The sequence below is a fragment of the Pollachius pollachius genome (genome assembly GCF_949987615.1).
Source record: "Pollachius pollachius genome assembly, chromosome: 6".
Lineage (NCBI taxonomy): Eukaryota > Metazoa > Chordata > Actinopteri > Gadiformes > Gadidae > Pollachius > Pollachius pollachius.
Window position 1 is genome coordinate 9,699,925 of NC_136939.1, and position 12,967 is coordinate 9,712,891.

Here is a 12,967-nt window from a genome sequence, read left to right on the forward strand (position 1 = left end):
ACAGCCTTTGGATCCCATCTCAGTTTTAACTCATGTCTGATGACCGGATCGAGCCTGAGTTTTACTGTCGCTGTCGCAGTTTTACTGGCGATCTCAGCCAAAGATGGCTGAGATCGCTTCCGCCTTTCTCAAAAGTGGTCAGTCTGGGAACCACCTGGAGTCGTAAAATCACACACAGACCTCCATCTGAGCCCAGGACCTGATGTGAACCACATCTCTCTGAATCAATGAAATCCAACCCCCTTCTTATCTTTATTTCATTATGCAAATAGCCTCACCAGCCTGACCCAACTAGGTTGTTTTCCTCCATGTCTAGGGGATAATGTATCAGCCTATTTACAATAAGCTCCCTTACAACTCAATCCCCCTCATCCGAAGATAACGGCCTTCTCCAGCTTTTTCGCTTCGTCGACCTCCCTCTTTTAAACGTTCTCAAGCACGGTTCAGACTTTATGTTCCTTCATCCACCTTCAGCCAAGCTACGAGTACATCTGTGTGCATTAGTACACGGATCGCTCCCCTCAGTGCGCACCGGTTTTCCAGACTCGACGTGAAGCCGGGTTCCTGTGCTGCTGGAGCCCATAAGCCTGCGGTCTCCCTGGCCGCACGGTGTCTGTGCACTCACCACTAAGCCCCCTCAGGTGTCGAAAGGCCGCAACGGAAAGAGGCCTCACCCCCCACCCCCTGCCCCCCTCTCTCTCAGGGAATGTCACCTTAAGCGGTCAGAGAGAGGGGGGGGGGGGCTCTAGAGTCTGAGGCCTCTTTCCCCCTTACCTCCCCCCATTTCAGGGATTGACACCTTGTGTGGTCAGAGAGAGGGGGGGGGGGCACTGATGTCGTTATGGCAACTGGACCCGGATGATGAGGACGAAGGTGGGAAGGTGCTCTGCAACAGGTGCAACAGGGACTTTTTTTTATGCATTTCACCCAATACCTGGTGGTGGACAGGCGACCAAAAGGCAGCAGAATGAGTGTTGGGTGCTGGGTGTGGAGGGGGGGGGGGCGGCGTGAGGCAGGATTAAGCCCCACCACACCATCAGAAGAGTTTTATTTCCCTGTTCATCCCCCCAAGCTACGCGATGCCGCTATGCCCGAGCCCGTGTGCGAGATAGCAGAGCCCTGACTTGTCACGTCTACTGCACTGCTCTCCGTCAGAAACACCTCACAAAGTACACACTGGATCCAATGCCAAGGGCCCCCCCAATCGGCCCCGTGTCCCTCGCCTTCAGGGTAGTGTATAGCTGTGTGTGTGTAAAACCTATTTTCTTTTCCTCCTTTTCATTTCCCTCAGGGCAGTGAATGCACAGATGATCCTATCTCCGTATAATTTAATCAGAGGGACTATCTGCCTATTTGAATTTCCGCCAAATATACCTGTTTTTAATTCCCTATTCGGGGGGACCCCCATCGTATTGAAACAGAATTCCTCGTTGTTTTTGTCTCCCTGGTCACCAGAGTGGATGAAGAACATAGGCCTCACGAAAAGGGAGTCCATCATGCGAGTGAACACAGCGAGGCCTGTGTCTAATCACGCTGACCCGCTCCACAAGCCGTAGAGGTCCCACTGGTCGCTCTGCTGATCACCTGGTCCACTAGTCCACCCCCTGTTTGCTTACTGTGTATCAGCACACATCCTCTGGATAATCAGGTCCAAACCACGCAGCTCCATAACTTGATCCACACATTGTACTCTCTCCAGTCTATGACCTCATACAAACCAGAGCCATATGGAACAAATTTCAACAACACAACACAAGAATCGAGTAGAAGCCAGAGAAGCCAAAAACAGCCAACACCTGAAGATTCATTTCCTTTGCAGGCAATAAGAGTCCTATTATCGTGAAATTGGTGTAATTCTATGACATAACCCGGAGCTGATCGTGTCCTGAAACATGGATGTAGTAACATGTCAGGAGTGCCGACAGGGCTGAGAAACATGCGTTGATCGCTCTGATGTTACACTTCAGAATGACGCAACTCAAAACACTCGGAGCCTTCTGATCCTATCGCCCAGCAAAGAGGTGTACAAAGTGGCTCACACCAACAAGCAGAGCTGAAACTCAATATGACCACTCGGTGATGCTGTGCAGAATGCTGCTGAGACATATCGCTGCAAGGGGTTTTGTCTGGAGAATGGAAAATGAGGTCTTACAATTATTCCAAAAAAATTATTATGCTCCATAGTCTCAGGCATTATTATTTTTGGGAGGTTTTGGCATGGATTATCTGTCAGTCTGTGATATAATTACGTTCATAAATCCTACACCTAAATTCAGGCCAATCAGAAACCAGCACTTCGAACGAACACTTCCAAAGTTGCCTGTTTAACTTCACACCATTGGTAAGATACGACCATGGTACTTTTTATTTGTGTGGAATATCTTTTTGTTAGAAAGCACAATTACAATGAGGTCAGCGATGTTGCCTCAGGAGGACCAGTGGAAATCTTGTCTATCGTGGCGCCTTCGCTGAACATAATGATTACACTGGACAGATAAGAGGCCTGGACGGCGTCTCACTCCTCCTCTTCTGAACGCCCAGACTCAAGAGAAAGCTCTATTCATTAGCAAGCAGAGACCTTATACTGCTATATATTACACTGTACAACTGCTTATGGCTGGATTACAGACCCTATAGGGGGATTGAGGAGGCTGGGTTACAAGTGCAGAGGGGGCACTAGCACCTTGGTGGTGTCTCTTAAGTGCAGGACCAGGCCCCAGACACTGGCCTGGCTTAGCCCATGCAGCCATGTGTTCACGGAGCCCTGGTAACACCGTGCACGGTCACCTGCTCAGCTGCTGAAGCCATCTCAGCATCCAGCAGCAAATACCTGTCTGGAAGGGAAATCCATCACGATGTTTCAAAATGCGGACTCGACTCGAATTTTGCATTCGTCTGAAGGCAGCACGTATCCCGGTCCGCATTTTGAAACATTGTGATGGAATTTTCTTCTTCTTCTTCTTCTTCTTCTTTTTCTTCTTCTTCTTCTTCTTCTTCTTCTTCTTCTTCTTCTTCTTCTTCTTCTTCTTCTTCTTCTTTATTTATAGCCTCAGACTTCACTCGCTCCGCGGGATACGTTGCGTTGCTTCTCCTTGCCAAGTGAACGGGCGGCAGAGGCGCCGGGCAAACCGTTTACGGGTGTATAAAATATTAGCATATAAAACACAAGCGCTGGGATACCACACCGAGCGTGAAGGCGACCTCGTGGACCTCGTGAAAGGTAACCCGCCCAGCGGGGGGGGTGATGTCATGGCGTGGAGGCTTTGAACAGCCCGTGCTCAAGGCGTGCAGTAAGGGGGTGGCGTGCCGGTGACGTCGCCCTTCGCCGACACCTGACATGTTACACGAGCACGTCAGGCGATCAATCTTCACAGGGACAATGGGGGCTGAAACATACAGCTACACACCTGCAAGCCAACAATGGGTGGGACAATAGCAGCAGACGAGGGCGCACCTCAACACCAAAGGAAGGATTAGGTTCTGGAACGGAAGACATTTTTAATGGTGTTCGTGTTTTACATGTGTAACCGAGGTGTTCGTCCATTCAAGGTGCATCTGTTTACCGGTTTCACATGCACACCCTCGTGAGTCAGACGCTGGTGCGTGGGTCATGAGCGATGGGGAACAATAGAAGTACCGCTTCTGACGAAGCATTACGTACGGCCGCTAGACTTCTGCACAGCTCCGGAGTAAACGTAAAGTCTGGAGGGCCTGCCTGTGCCATGAATAACATTATGTTGCCGGCCGTGTTGACATGTCGGAGCGAGGGATTGGCAGGCTTGGTGTGTAAAAGATACATCGGCCAGGTTGTGAGACCGGGCTCTGACGTAGACATGTAATACATACCCTCTGGTGTGTTGTCGGACGGTGGGTCTGGGTCTGGGTGGGTGGGGGGTGGGGGGGGGAACGCTGTCGCCATTACTGACCCATTACCTCAGAACCAACCCAAGCCTAATGAGGAGCAGATACAGATGGACAGGTGGAGGGGCTGACGGATGAGTGGACAGACAGACGGATGGACAGACAGAAAGAAGAGGTAGCTAGCATTGTACAGGCACGGATGGATGGACTGACAGACAAATACATGGAGGTGCTAACTAAAAATTAGACTAATAGGTAGACTTCCAGACAAAAACAGGGAGACAGACACAGATGAACACCCAGACAGACATACTGCCATCCAGACAGGTAGACAAACACAGATGAACAGCCAGACAGGTAGATGGACAGATAAACAGATTAACGGCCAGGCAGACAGAGTCAGGGACACAGAAACAGACAGGGAGAGGATCCTCTTGCGGGGACCAAAGCCACATCCTGTTGTGTGAACCTCGTAGCCCGGTCCCCCACACCTGGCCCACCGCAGGCCCTCCTCCTCCGCTTTCTTGCGGTAATGAAACACATGTGGAGGCGTCACGAGTGCCCGTCCAACACCAGCGCTCATCCGGGAAGCTCTTAAAACACTGTGGGGAGCCATTAAGGATGTTCCTGTTGGCTAATTGCTCTTATTAGCCCAGCATCTGAGATCTGGTTGGATCTTTCTAAACCCCTCTGTTCTCTGTCAGGACCCCGGGGGGGGCACAGGGGGACATCTCTTCACAGGCCAGGGAGAACATGAACAAGAGGAGGAAGACGGAAGGTGAGAGAGAGAAGGACTAATGGAGGTCCCATCCGTGGTTTTTATGTGGGAGCTTGAGGCCAAACCATGTGTGAGTGTGTGTGTGTGTGGGCACACGTGCATCTGTGTCGGCTGTGTGTTTGTGCTTCTGCGTGTGTATGAGTGTGTGCGTGAGCGTGTTTGTAATTAAGGAAATCCACTTGAGCGGCCAGTAGTGGAGGTGGGATTACCAGGGATTGAGGTCAGTCTGGAAGCCCCTTTCTCAAAAGAAAGGAAGACAAAAAGTACATATAAAGCGTCTGCCAGGAGACTAAACTAAACCAGCCCCTTGGCGGCATCTAGAGTCCAGGAGCTTTTCCCCCTTCGCTGGGAGGTGGAGCAGCTCTCTGTGGGCATGGAGAGAGCAAACATCAGTCCCGTAGAGGGATACTGCACCAGTCAGAACTGGGCCTCACCGGTGCCTGAGACTATGGAGCAAATTGAGTCTTTGGTGTGATCCTATTTTTCCCCTCTTGTTCCCGCTGCTGTACTCTTCCCTGCATAACGTCCCCCTCACTCCACCTCATTCAATGATTCCATAATCTCCAGAAAATGGATGATCCGTCTCAAACATCCCACCACACTCCCCATCCAAATCTTGTGCTTTGAGCCTCGGCCGCCATATTGGTTTGTGTTGTAATATTCAACACAAACCTTTAATTTACATGTCGGCTTCAATTCAGTAAAATCCTCTCTGGTGCTGCCTGTCCACTTGCCAGAGTTCACCGCTTCTCGGTCTTCTCCGGGACAGCTACTAGTACCCCTATCCCCCCCTCTCAGAGCTATCTGTCTCCTGCAGGGAGGATACGACGAGAAGGCCTCCGTGATTAATGACTTAGACGTCCCGAACAGTCACACTGCTAATTATTGTTCTTGTGTCCAATTTCGTTTGTTTTGCTTTGTTTTAGTAGTGCGGTTTGCTGGTTTTAGAATTTAGTGGGTTTTTTCCGGAGCCCAAAGCCTCTGATGTGATAGGACTGAGCCGAGGACCAATCACAAGTTGGTCTTTGTTACATGTTCATTCATAGATTTGTGTCCACTGGCTCGACATCAACCAGTCGGCCCGCGTTTGTTTCATTAAGGTCAGAAGGCAGAGTTACTAACAAGTAACAAACCCGCCTTGATACTGCACTCTATGTTCCCTCACACGTGTTGGGCGAGTGTGTTAATGCGTCTGTGTGTGTGTGTGTGTGTGTGTGTGTGTGTGTGTGTGTGTGTGTGTGTGTGTGTGTGTGTGTGTGTGTGAGTAGCTTGAAACTATTTAAAGAGGGAGCCACATAGGCAGCCAAAGTTTGGCAGACGAAAAAATGAAATATAATTTGCTGCTAATTGTCGCCATGGTTCAACTCCCACGGTGGTCATTTGGACTATTTCAACATCAACGCTGCTATTTATTTTTTATTATCTCAATCTTTCACTCGTGCCATTAATTGGTTGTTTTCTCGATTGTCATACTCACAGAGCGTTCGTTTGACATGATTTTCCCCCTCTAAATTTAATGAATACATAAAACTCTTGGATCAAACCCGGCTACTATGTGCCAGATTTACTTGCCATGAGCTTTTCATTGGACGTTGATGCAGATACGGGGAAACACATTACACATTGCTCTCTATGAGAATGATTCGTCAATGAGCAGCAATAAATCCGGACGGGGCTATTAGACCATAAAATAATATGTCATCTTTAATGTAGTATATGCGTTATACAAGTTATTCCGAGTTTGGCTTCGGAACGTGGTGTGGAACACTGGTCCCATTCACGTTTGATTATACTGCTTTATTACACCGAATCTCACAGAGACAGAACACATACATGAACCACACCCTGTTCTGTTTCTGTATGTATTGGTTCTTCATACAGTTATTACCGTACTATTACATACTAACATTAACTTAGCACTTCAACCCTCAAACAAATCAAACCCTTCTTGGAAGATTTATTTTTCCTCTATCCCTTAACGCCCCACCCCCAAACTTAAAAACATAAAACTAATAGCTCTTTATTGGCTGTGGCTACTTTTGTTAAGCAGGTTATTACAGATTTAGCTACTGTTCTCAATGATACTAAAGAAATGTGTTACTTTATAAATATTATTTTACAATTCTCTTCAATTTGCTATTGAATACTATAGTTGGTTAGTTTTGTATCCATGGAGTCCCACTATACCCTTAACGTAAACTGGCATGGATCTCGTGCACATCAGGAAGAGATGTAGCCGTGCAGTCCTTCCCTCTCTCCTTTCGTCACTCGAGCCTCACTGCTGGTTCTGGGCTCGCTTCCAGAGGGGTCCCAGAAAAAACAACTATTGTTCTGAAGTTCTGGGACGGTTGGGAGTTGTCCAAGATGCTAAGCCTGTAAATGCTCACAATGAGCGTTTTATTCTTTTAGGATTGATTTGTCAAAAGCGAATCCAAATGCGTCTACCGTATGTGAGTCTACAATCTGGATGTTTGATATGGGACAAAAATGAGACATATAATATGCGTGACTTAGACTAACTTTGGCCCCTAAACAGAGATACTTTAAAGGAATTCGTAATACTGAATAGAGTGGCGGATTTAAGCCACCGCCATCGGGATAGCAAAATGTATTTATCTCCTTTATGAAAATCGTGTGTGTTTGAGAGTGTTTGTGAGTGTGTGCGTGTGTGTGTGCGTAATTTAAACACCCTTTTCCGGATTTTATTTGTCATTTCTCATTTCATCAGCACGTTACATTTCATTGGCTGCGTGCATTTCTCATTATCATTTCACAGAGGTCCTCTTAGGACCAGATGTCAAATCTGTTCACGGCCGTTTTGTTTTCTTCTTGTCTAAATGATTATGATGCCGGAACATAAACACTGCTCTGTAATTTTCAGTATGAATATCACACGTGTCGACTGTCAACAGCCACCTTTCCATGATCATAGCACACTGAATACCAAGTGGGCGGGGGGGGACAGAACTGAGTACACGCAGCAGGTGAAAACTGTAGCCCCTACCTGCTCGTTAAATAGTGACTAGTAATTCATAAATAGTTACTGGTACATTACTCAGATGCAACAGATCCTTCCTTGTTGTCTAACTTGGTGGGAACTTTTTTGGTTCCATCATGATATTCCAGTGAGGTTCGGCAGGTGTTTGGAGCTCTTTGTCCTGGTGGTGTTGGTGGTGGTGGTGGTGGTGGTGGTGGTGGTGGTGGGGGAGGTGGTAGGGTCGGTAAGTAGCATGACTGGCCTTTTGAGACACTCCTCCAGAAGTCTGATCCAGTTCCTTCTCACTGTACTGCCACAACGACATCCATCGCTTCCTTGACAAGCCTCTCCTGGAGTGGGCCCTTGTTATATGAGGCCTTTTAGGGCCCAATTTCTGGGAGGTGGTGGTGGTGATGGGGCCCCAGGAACCTTGAAACCTCCAAATTAGAAGTGTTATACAAAACAAGCCACTGCCACAACACTAAACAAACTCATTTGACTTAATTTTGTGTGATGCTGTGCAGAATCACATGGGCCTCAACCTTTTTGGCAGTCCGTTGGATATTAGTGCCAAGGTGTCCCCAATGATTGTGGGAGTTCAGTTCTGGTGGGCCAGATAAAACAATCTCATATGTAGAATATTAAGGCTGAGGAAACTTTTTTGGAGACATGCAACGTTTAATGCCTGCCAGATGGACCGGGAAGAGTTTCAAAGCCTGTGCGCCTAGTCCTGGGTTATTCAATAAGATATGGGAGCGGGATGTTACCAAAGAGCTAAGCAAAAGGAAGGATTCCAGCCTACATGAATGGTTGTGTAAACCACTTCCTGCTGCCTGTCACTGGGGCTTCTGAAGAGCACCCCCCCCCTTACCTCCCCCCCCCTGGTTAAAAGACGTAGCACAGACAGTGGGCTTCACCCATGAACGCATTTCTCCTTTCGAAATATACAGAAAACTATCTGACCGGCATTTTTGTATGTTGAGGGCCTGCTAGATTCAATATAAGGTTTTATGGGGGGCTTTAAACCACAATGACCACCACTCTTTTTAGACGAGCCATTGTTCCGTGGACATGGCGGTGCCTTGTTGATGTAAATGGAAACCTAGAACATTCCACAGCTACTCCAGTCACACCAGTAGTCCATTAGCGGCCCTTGAAACTGATACGGTAAAATGGCGGCATTACGCTATTAACATTACCATTATTACCGGTTTAGCACTGAAATCGGAGCCAGTATCAAAGTCTGTCCTCGTTTGAAGATTAAAGTCTGTTGTTTGAAGACACAAGATGATAACGTATGTATATATATAGAAAGTACTGATTAAGTACTTTTTACATTCCTTCGTATACCAGGTAGTACCCCATTATTACGCTTACTTATCCTAACGTAAAGAAAACTCACAGTAAAAAATCGGCTTCCAGGGGGTGACTGACAAAACAGAAAGAGAGAAAAATGCCAAAGGCGCAGTACAGAAAGAAAAATATTATTAAAAAAAGTCCATGAGTTGTAATGGTATTTTAAGAAAGTGTGAACATGCTCAACAAGTTCACAAACATGTTTCCCACCACTAGCGCATACCGTTGCCAGTGTCTAACATTCACCCATGTTCTTCCTTATAATGCCTTGTGCATCATATTTCCCCAGCCTAGAACAATGATAAGTAGAACAAACGTCTTTTTAATTTGTAACAGAAGTGAGCTCGGTTCCATCGTCTGGATGTATTAAGCGCTTCTAATAGAGATTGATGCATTTAATCAAATGTTCCCCCTCCCTCTGGCCTTTGCCTTTCCAAGTATTTTGTTATGGTTATCATAGCAGTAATTTCGAACAATGTTGAAAATGCATGGGAGAAATCATTTCAATCTATCAAGAGCACATTAAAGTAAGTGTATACTGTTTAACCGGCTGGTCACCCATAAGTCACACGGTCCTCTGTGAATCAACACTGCCCCGTATTACAGTCTGATTGCGGCCTAATGAGATGGCCAGTTTCAGCGGTTAGCGCGCTAGATGTTTGCGTATCTTTTAGCGTTGGCCTTTGCATAGCGGGTTGTGTGATTACGTTAGCTGGGAGACTCGGCCATTATGAAGCCTTGACTCTCATCACTGGAGGGAAAGCAAACATCGGCCAAAGAAATGGTTATTTAGCAAAAGTCTAAACTTATTTGGGGTCCTGAAGATCCGGTATTTCTTAGCATACTCTTATTTGGCTCTGTTGAACTTGGAGGCCCTTTGAGAACGTTTAGTTCTCAATAAAAGCCAGCGCATCTCAGACTGTGGCTTTTGGATGACTCCGCGGTCATACAGCAGTGTACAAAGAAGGGCGGATTTCAGATTGTAGTTCGATACCTATAGCACTCCTCTTTAAACATCACAACATTTCTCAATCACAGCTTCTGTGTCATGCAAACCAGGTTATAAGCAAGTGCTTGGTGAGCTTAAATCACCATGTATCAATAGACGACAATCTGAGGGCAGAGATTTGTTCCACTGAACATATTGGCAAATGAGTCAAGAGTAAGAATTCCCCCTTTTAAAGTGAGTTGTCTTAAGTGGCGTATACTTCCCGTGGCGTACTGTACTGTGTGCAGCGTCAGAGTAGATTAAAGCCCGTCCATCGTTCCCCCTCTATGTCACAGCAAAGCAGTGACGTCTTGGTTTGGACAGGGGTCTTCATAATGAGACAGCCCTGGTGTAGGGGGGCTGGAGAATGGGGGGCGACTGAGGGGCAGTGGTGAGTGAGGTTTGGGGGTGGAAGCGGATTCCTCAGCAAGAGCCTTGCAGTGGCCCTTCAGAACCTACTTAAGAGGAGATGGATAAGATAGGGCTAACTCCGTCATGGTCCTGGAGAGGTGGAGTGGGTCGGGAGTGCGGTCGGGCTGGGTTGGGTTTGGACGGACGAGGTGGTGTAACCCTGAGGTCAAGTGTGTGTGTGTGTGTGTGGGGGGGGGGGGGGGGGGGGGGGGGCAGGGAATTGATCCAATGATGTCTCCTTCAAGAACCTCATCTACCTGGCTAATATTGACTGCCAGATTTATATCTCCATCTTCTGATGTTTTTGCCAGGGCCATAACAGCCTCACCTTTGACCCCCGTTCCCCGCTCTCTCTGATTGGAGGCATATGTGGGCTCCACAATCGAGACTGGCCGTCCTTCCTCGTAGGAAACGATGCAGCTGTTTTAGCTGTGTTCTTTGCCGGTTCAAGGCTAACCGAATTAGCATGAAGACACACATGACTCTGTTTCGAGGTGGACTTCAAATGGACCCAACGTTTAGCCGCGCGGCTAGCTCCCCGACGCGGATACCTTACATCTGTTATTGCCGATACAGTTGAACTCTTTAATCACGCCATCAATAACGCAAGAGGTTGCTTGCTCTAACTGGAGGGATCGGATGTCTATGAACGAGCTATGGCTGGAGTCCATAGCGTGGGAGCAGCTAGCGTAGCTATTCCTTCTGTCAGCGGGCTAGCTAGCCCCATGGACTGGTTTGAAGTTTATGTGCCCTTGGTTCTTAAAAAAACACAATCTATGATCGCCGTTGTTTTTAGATTGCAAACAATGGACCTCAAATAATTCACAGACTTAACTTTACAGATCCACCTTTTAACCCTGGCCAGGGTGCAGAACACATTTCCTCGTGAGGTCTGCATGGACGAGAAGTAGAATGCAGTGGTCATGTCATCCTGGCATGTAACAGCTGAGCTATGGGATCAAACCAATGATTGACTGCGGAAACGCATGAGCCAAAACAAGGAATGACAGGATTTATATAGTGTGCCAAGGAAAGCTTGGATGACGAATGAATATAAAAATGTCGTATTTGGGGAAAAAACTTTGGATCTGAAATCATACAGTCATTTGTTTTTGTTTGTGTGTGTGTGTTCACGCTCAGGCATTCAGTCATGGGCGCGTTCCTGTGTGTGCGTGCACGCATATGGTAAGGAATACGTCAATTTCAAACTGTCAAACGGAAAACAAGCTTTCGTGGCCCTTCGGGTCCGGATGATGTGGGTGCTGTAACCGTCATAAAGGACAACATGACACCCTAATCCCGCTACAATTGAGCTAAGAATAGAAGCCAAGTGGATACTGGAGATGGGCACGAATACAAGCAACAAAAAAAGATGGGTGTAATTGACCTTCAATGGGGACAATGGTGTATTTTAAGCCTTGACACGGCCCTTACAACCTGACGGCTCAGCCTTTAACACCTCATAGAGATCACCGCGATGTGAACACCTTGTATCTCCCCAGGGCCATGTTCAGGGGAGGGGACAAGGCTGAGTACTGACATGAAATAACATTGAGTGAGCCCTATGCAGGCCGAGAAGAAGATGATGCCTTTTATGTCCTGAAGTATGCCCAATGTACACATGTTAAGTTCTTGAGTTGCTGGGAAAGCTGAAGTGAAATTAGTATATGATTCCTGGCAGCCATCCTGAAAAGAAAAAAAGAAGACAAAATATTGTGTTTCGACGGACTGAAATGAAGCGTCAATCCACACAACCTCCAGATGTGGTCGAGTTTTCTCCACATAAAAAAAACGCGTCTCACATTTTGCCGGCCCTGGAAGGCACTACTACAATCCTCGCAAGTGTGGTTCTGATGTTTGTTTTTTTCAGAATAGAGTTACAAGGATTTCCCCAAAACAGCAGGGATTTCTGTCCCCAGGTCCCACTCCAGTTCTCCTGAGGTCTGATGACGAGCCCAGATCTGATGACTCCACAGCGTCTGCCGGCCGCCAGGCCGCAGTTTTTTTCCCGCGATATACGTTTCTCTAAAGGGTGCGTATTTCTCGAATTCTCCGCCACGCAGACGATAATATTTGTCGCAGGTCGGCACAGGCGGCCCCCCCTGCTGTCTCCGCGCTGCCAGAGAAGTGATTCCTTGTAAGGAGGCGTACAAAGACCCTTTAAGCGTGAAGAATAACCGATACCTGCACCCCCAGCAGGCGTCCAATGCATATTTTGGAACCTCGACCCCCCTCCCCAACCCCCTCTTCGCGTCACCCCTCGCTTTCCCTTTCAGAGGGCCCTCAACAAATGAGTCCCCCGGCATGAGGTGCAGCAGTCCTAGCCGATGTGCCGCTCTGTCCGCGAGACACATGTGCTACAACTTAAGTCAGCCGAATAAATCACCCTGTATGAGAAGGTGGAATGAGGAGGAGTTCGCCTTAACCCCCCCACCTCCCCGAGTGCCTTGTGTTCATGTGGGATCCAACCCCGCACCCACACACTCCCACACCCTCCCCCCCGCCCTCCTTCGGGCTGCAGGCATGAATAACAACCGGGAGGGGTGGGAGGGTGGGTGGGCCGGGATGAGGGGGGGGGGGGGGGGGGGGGGTGGAA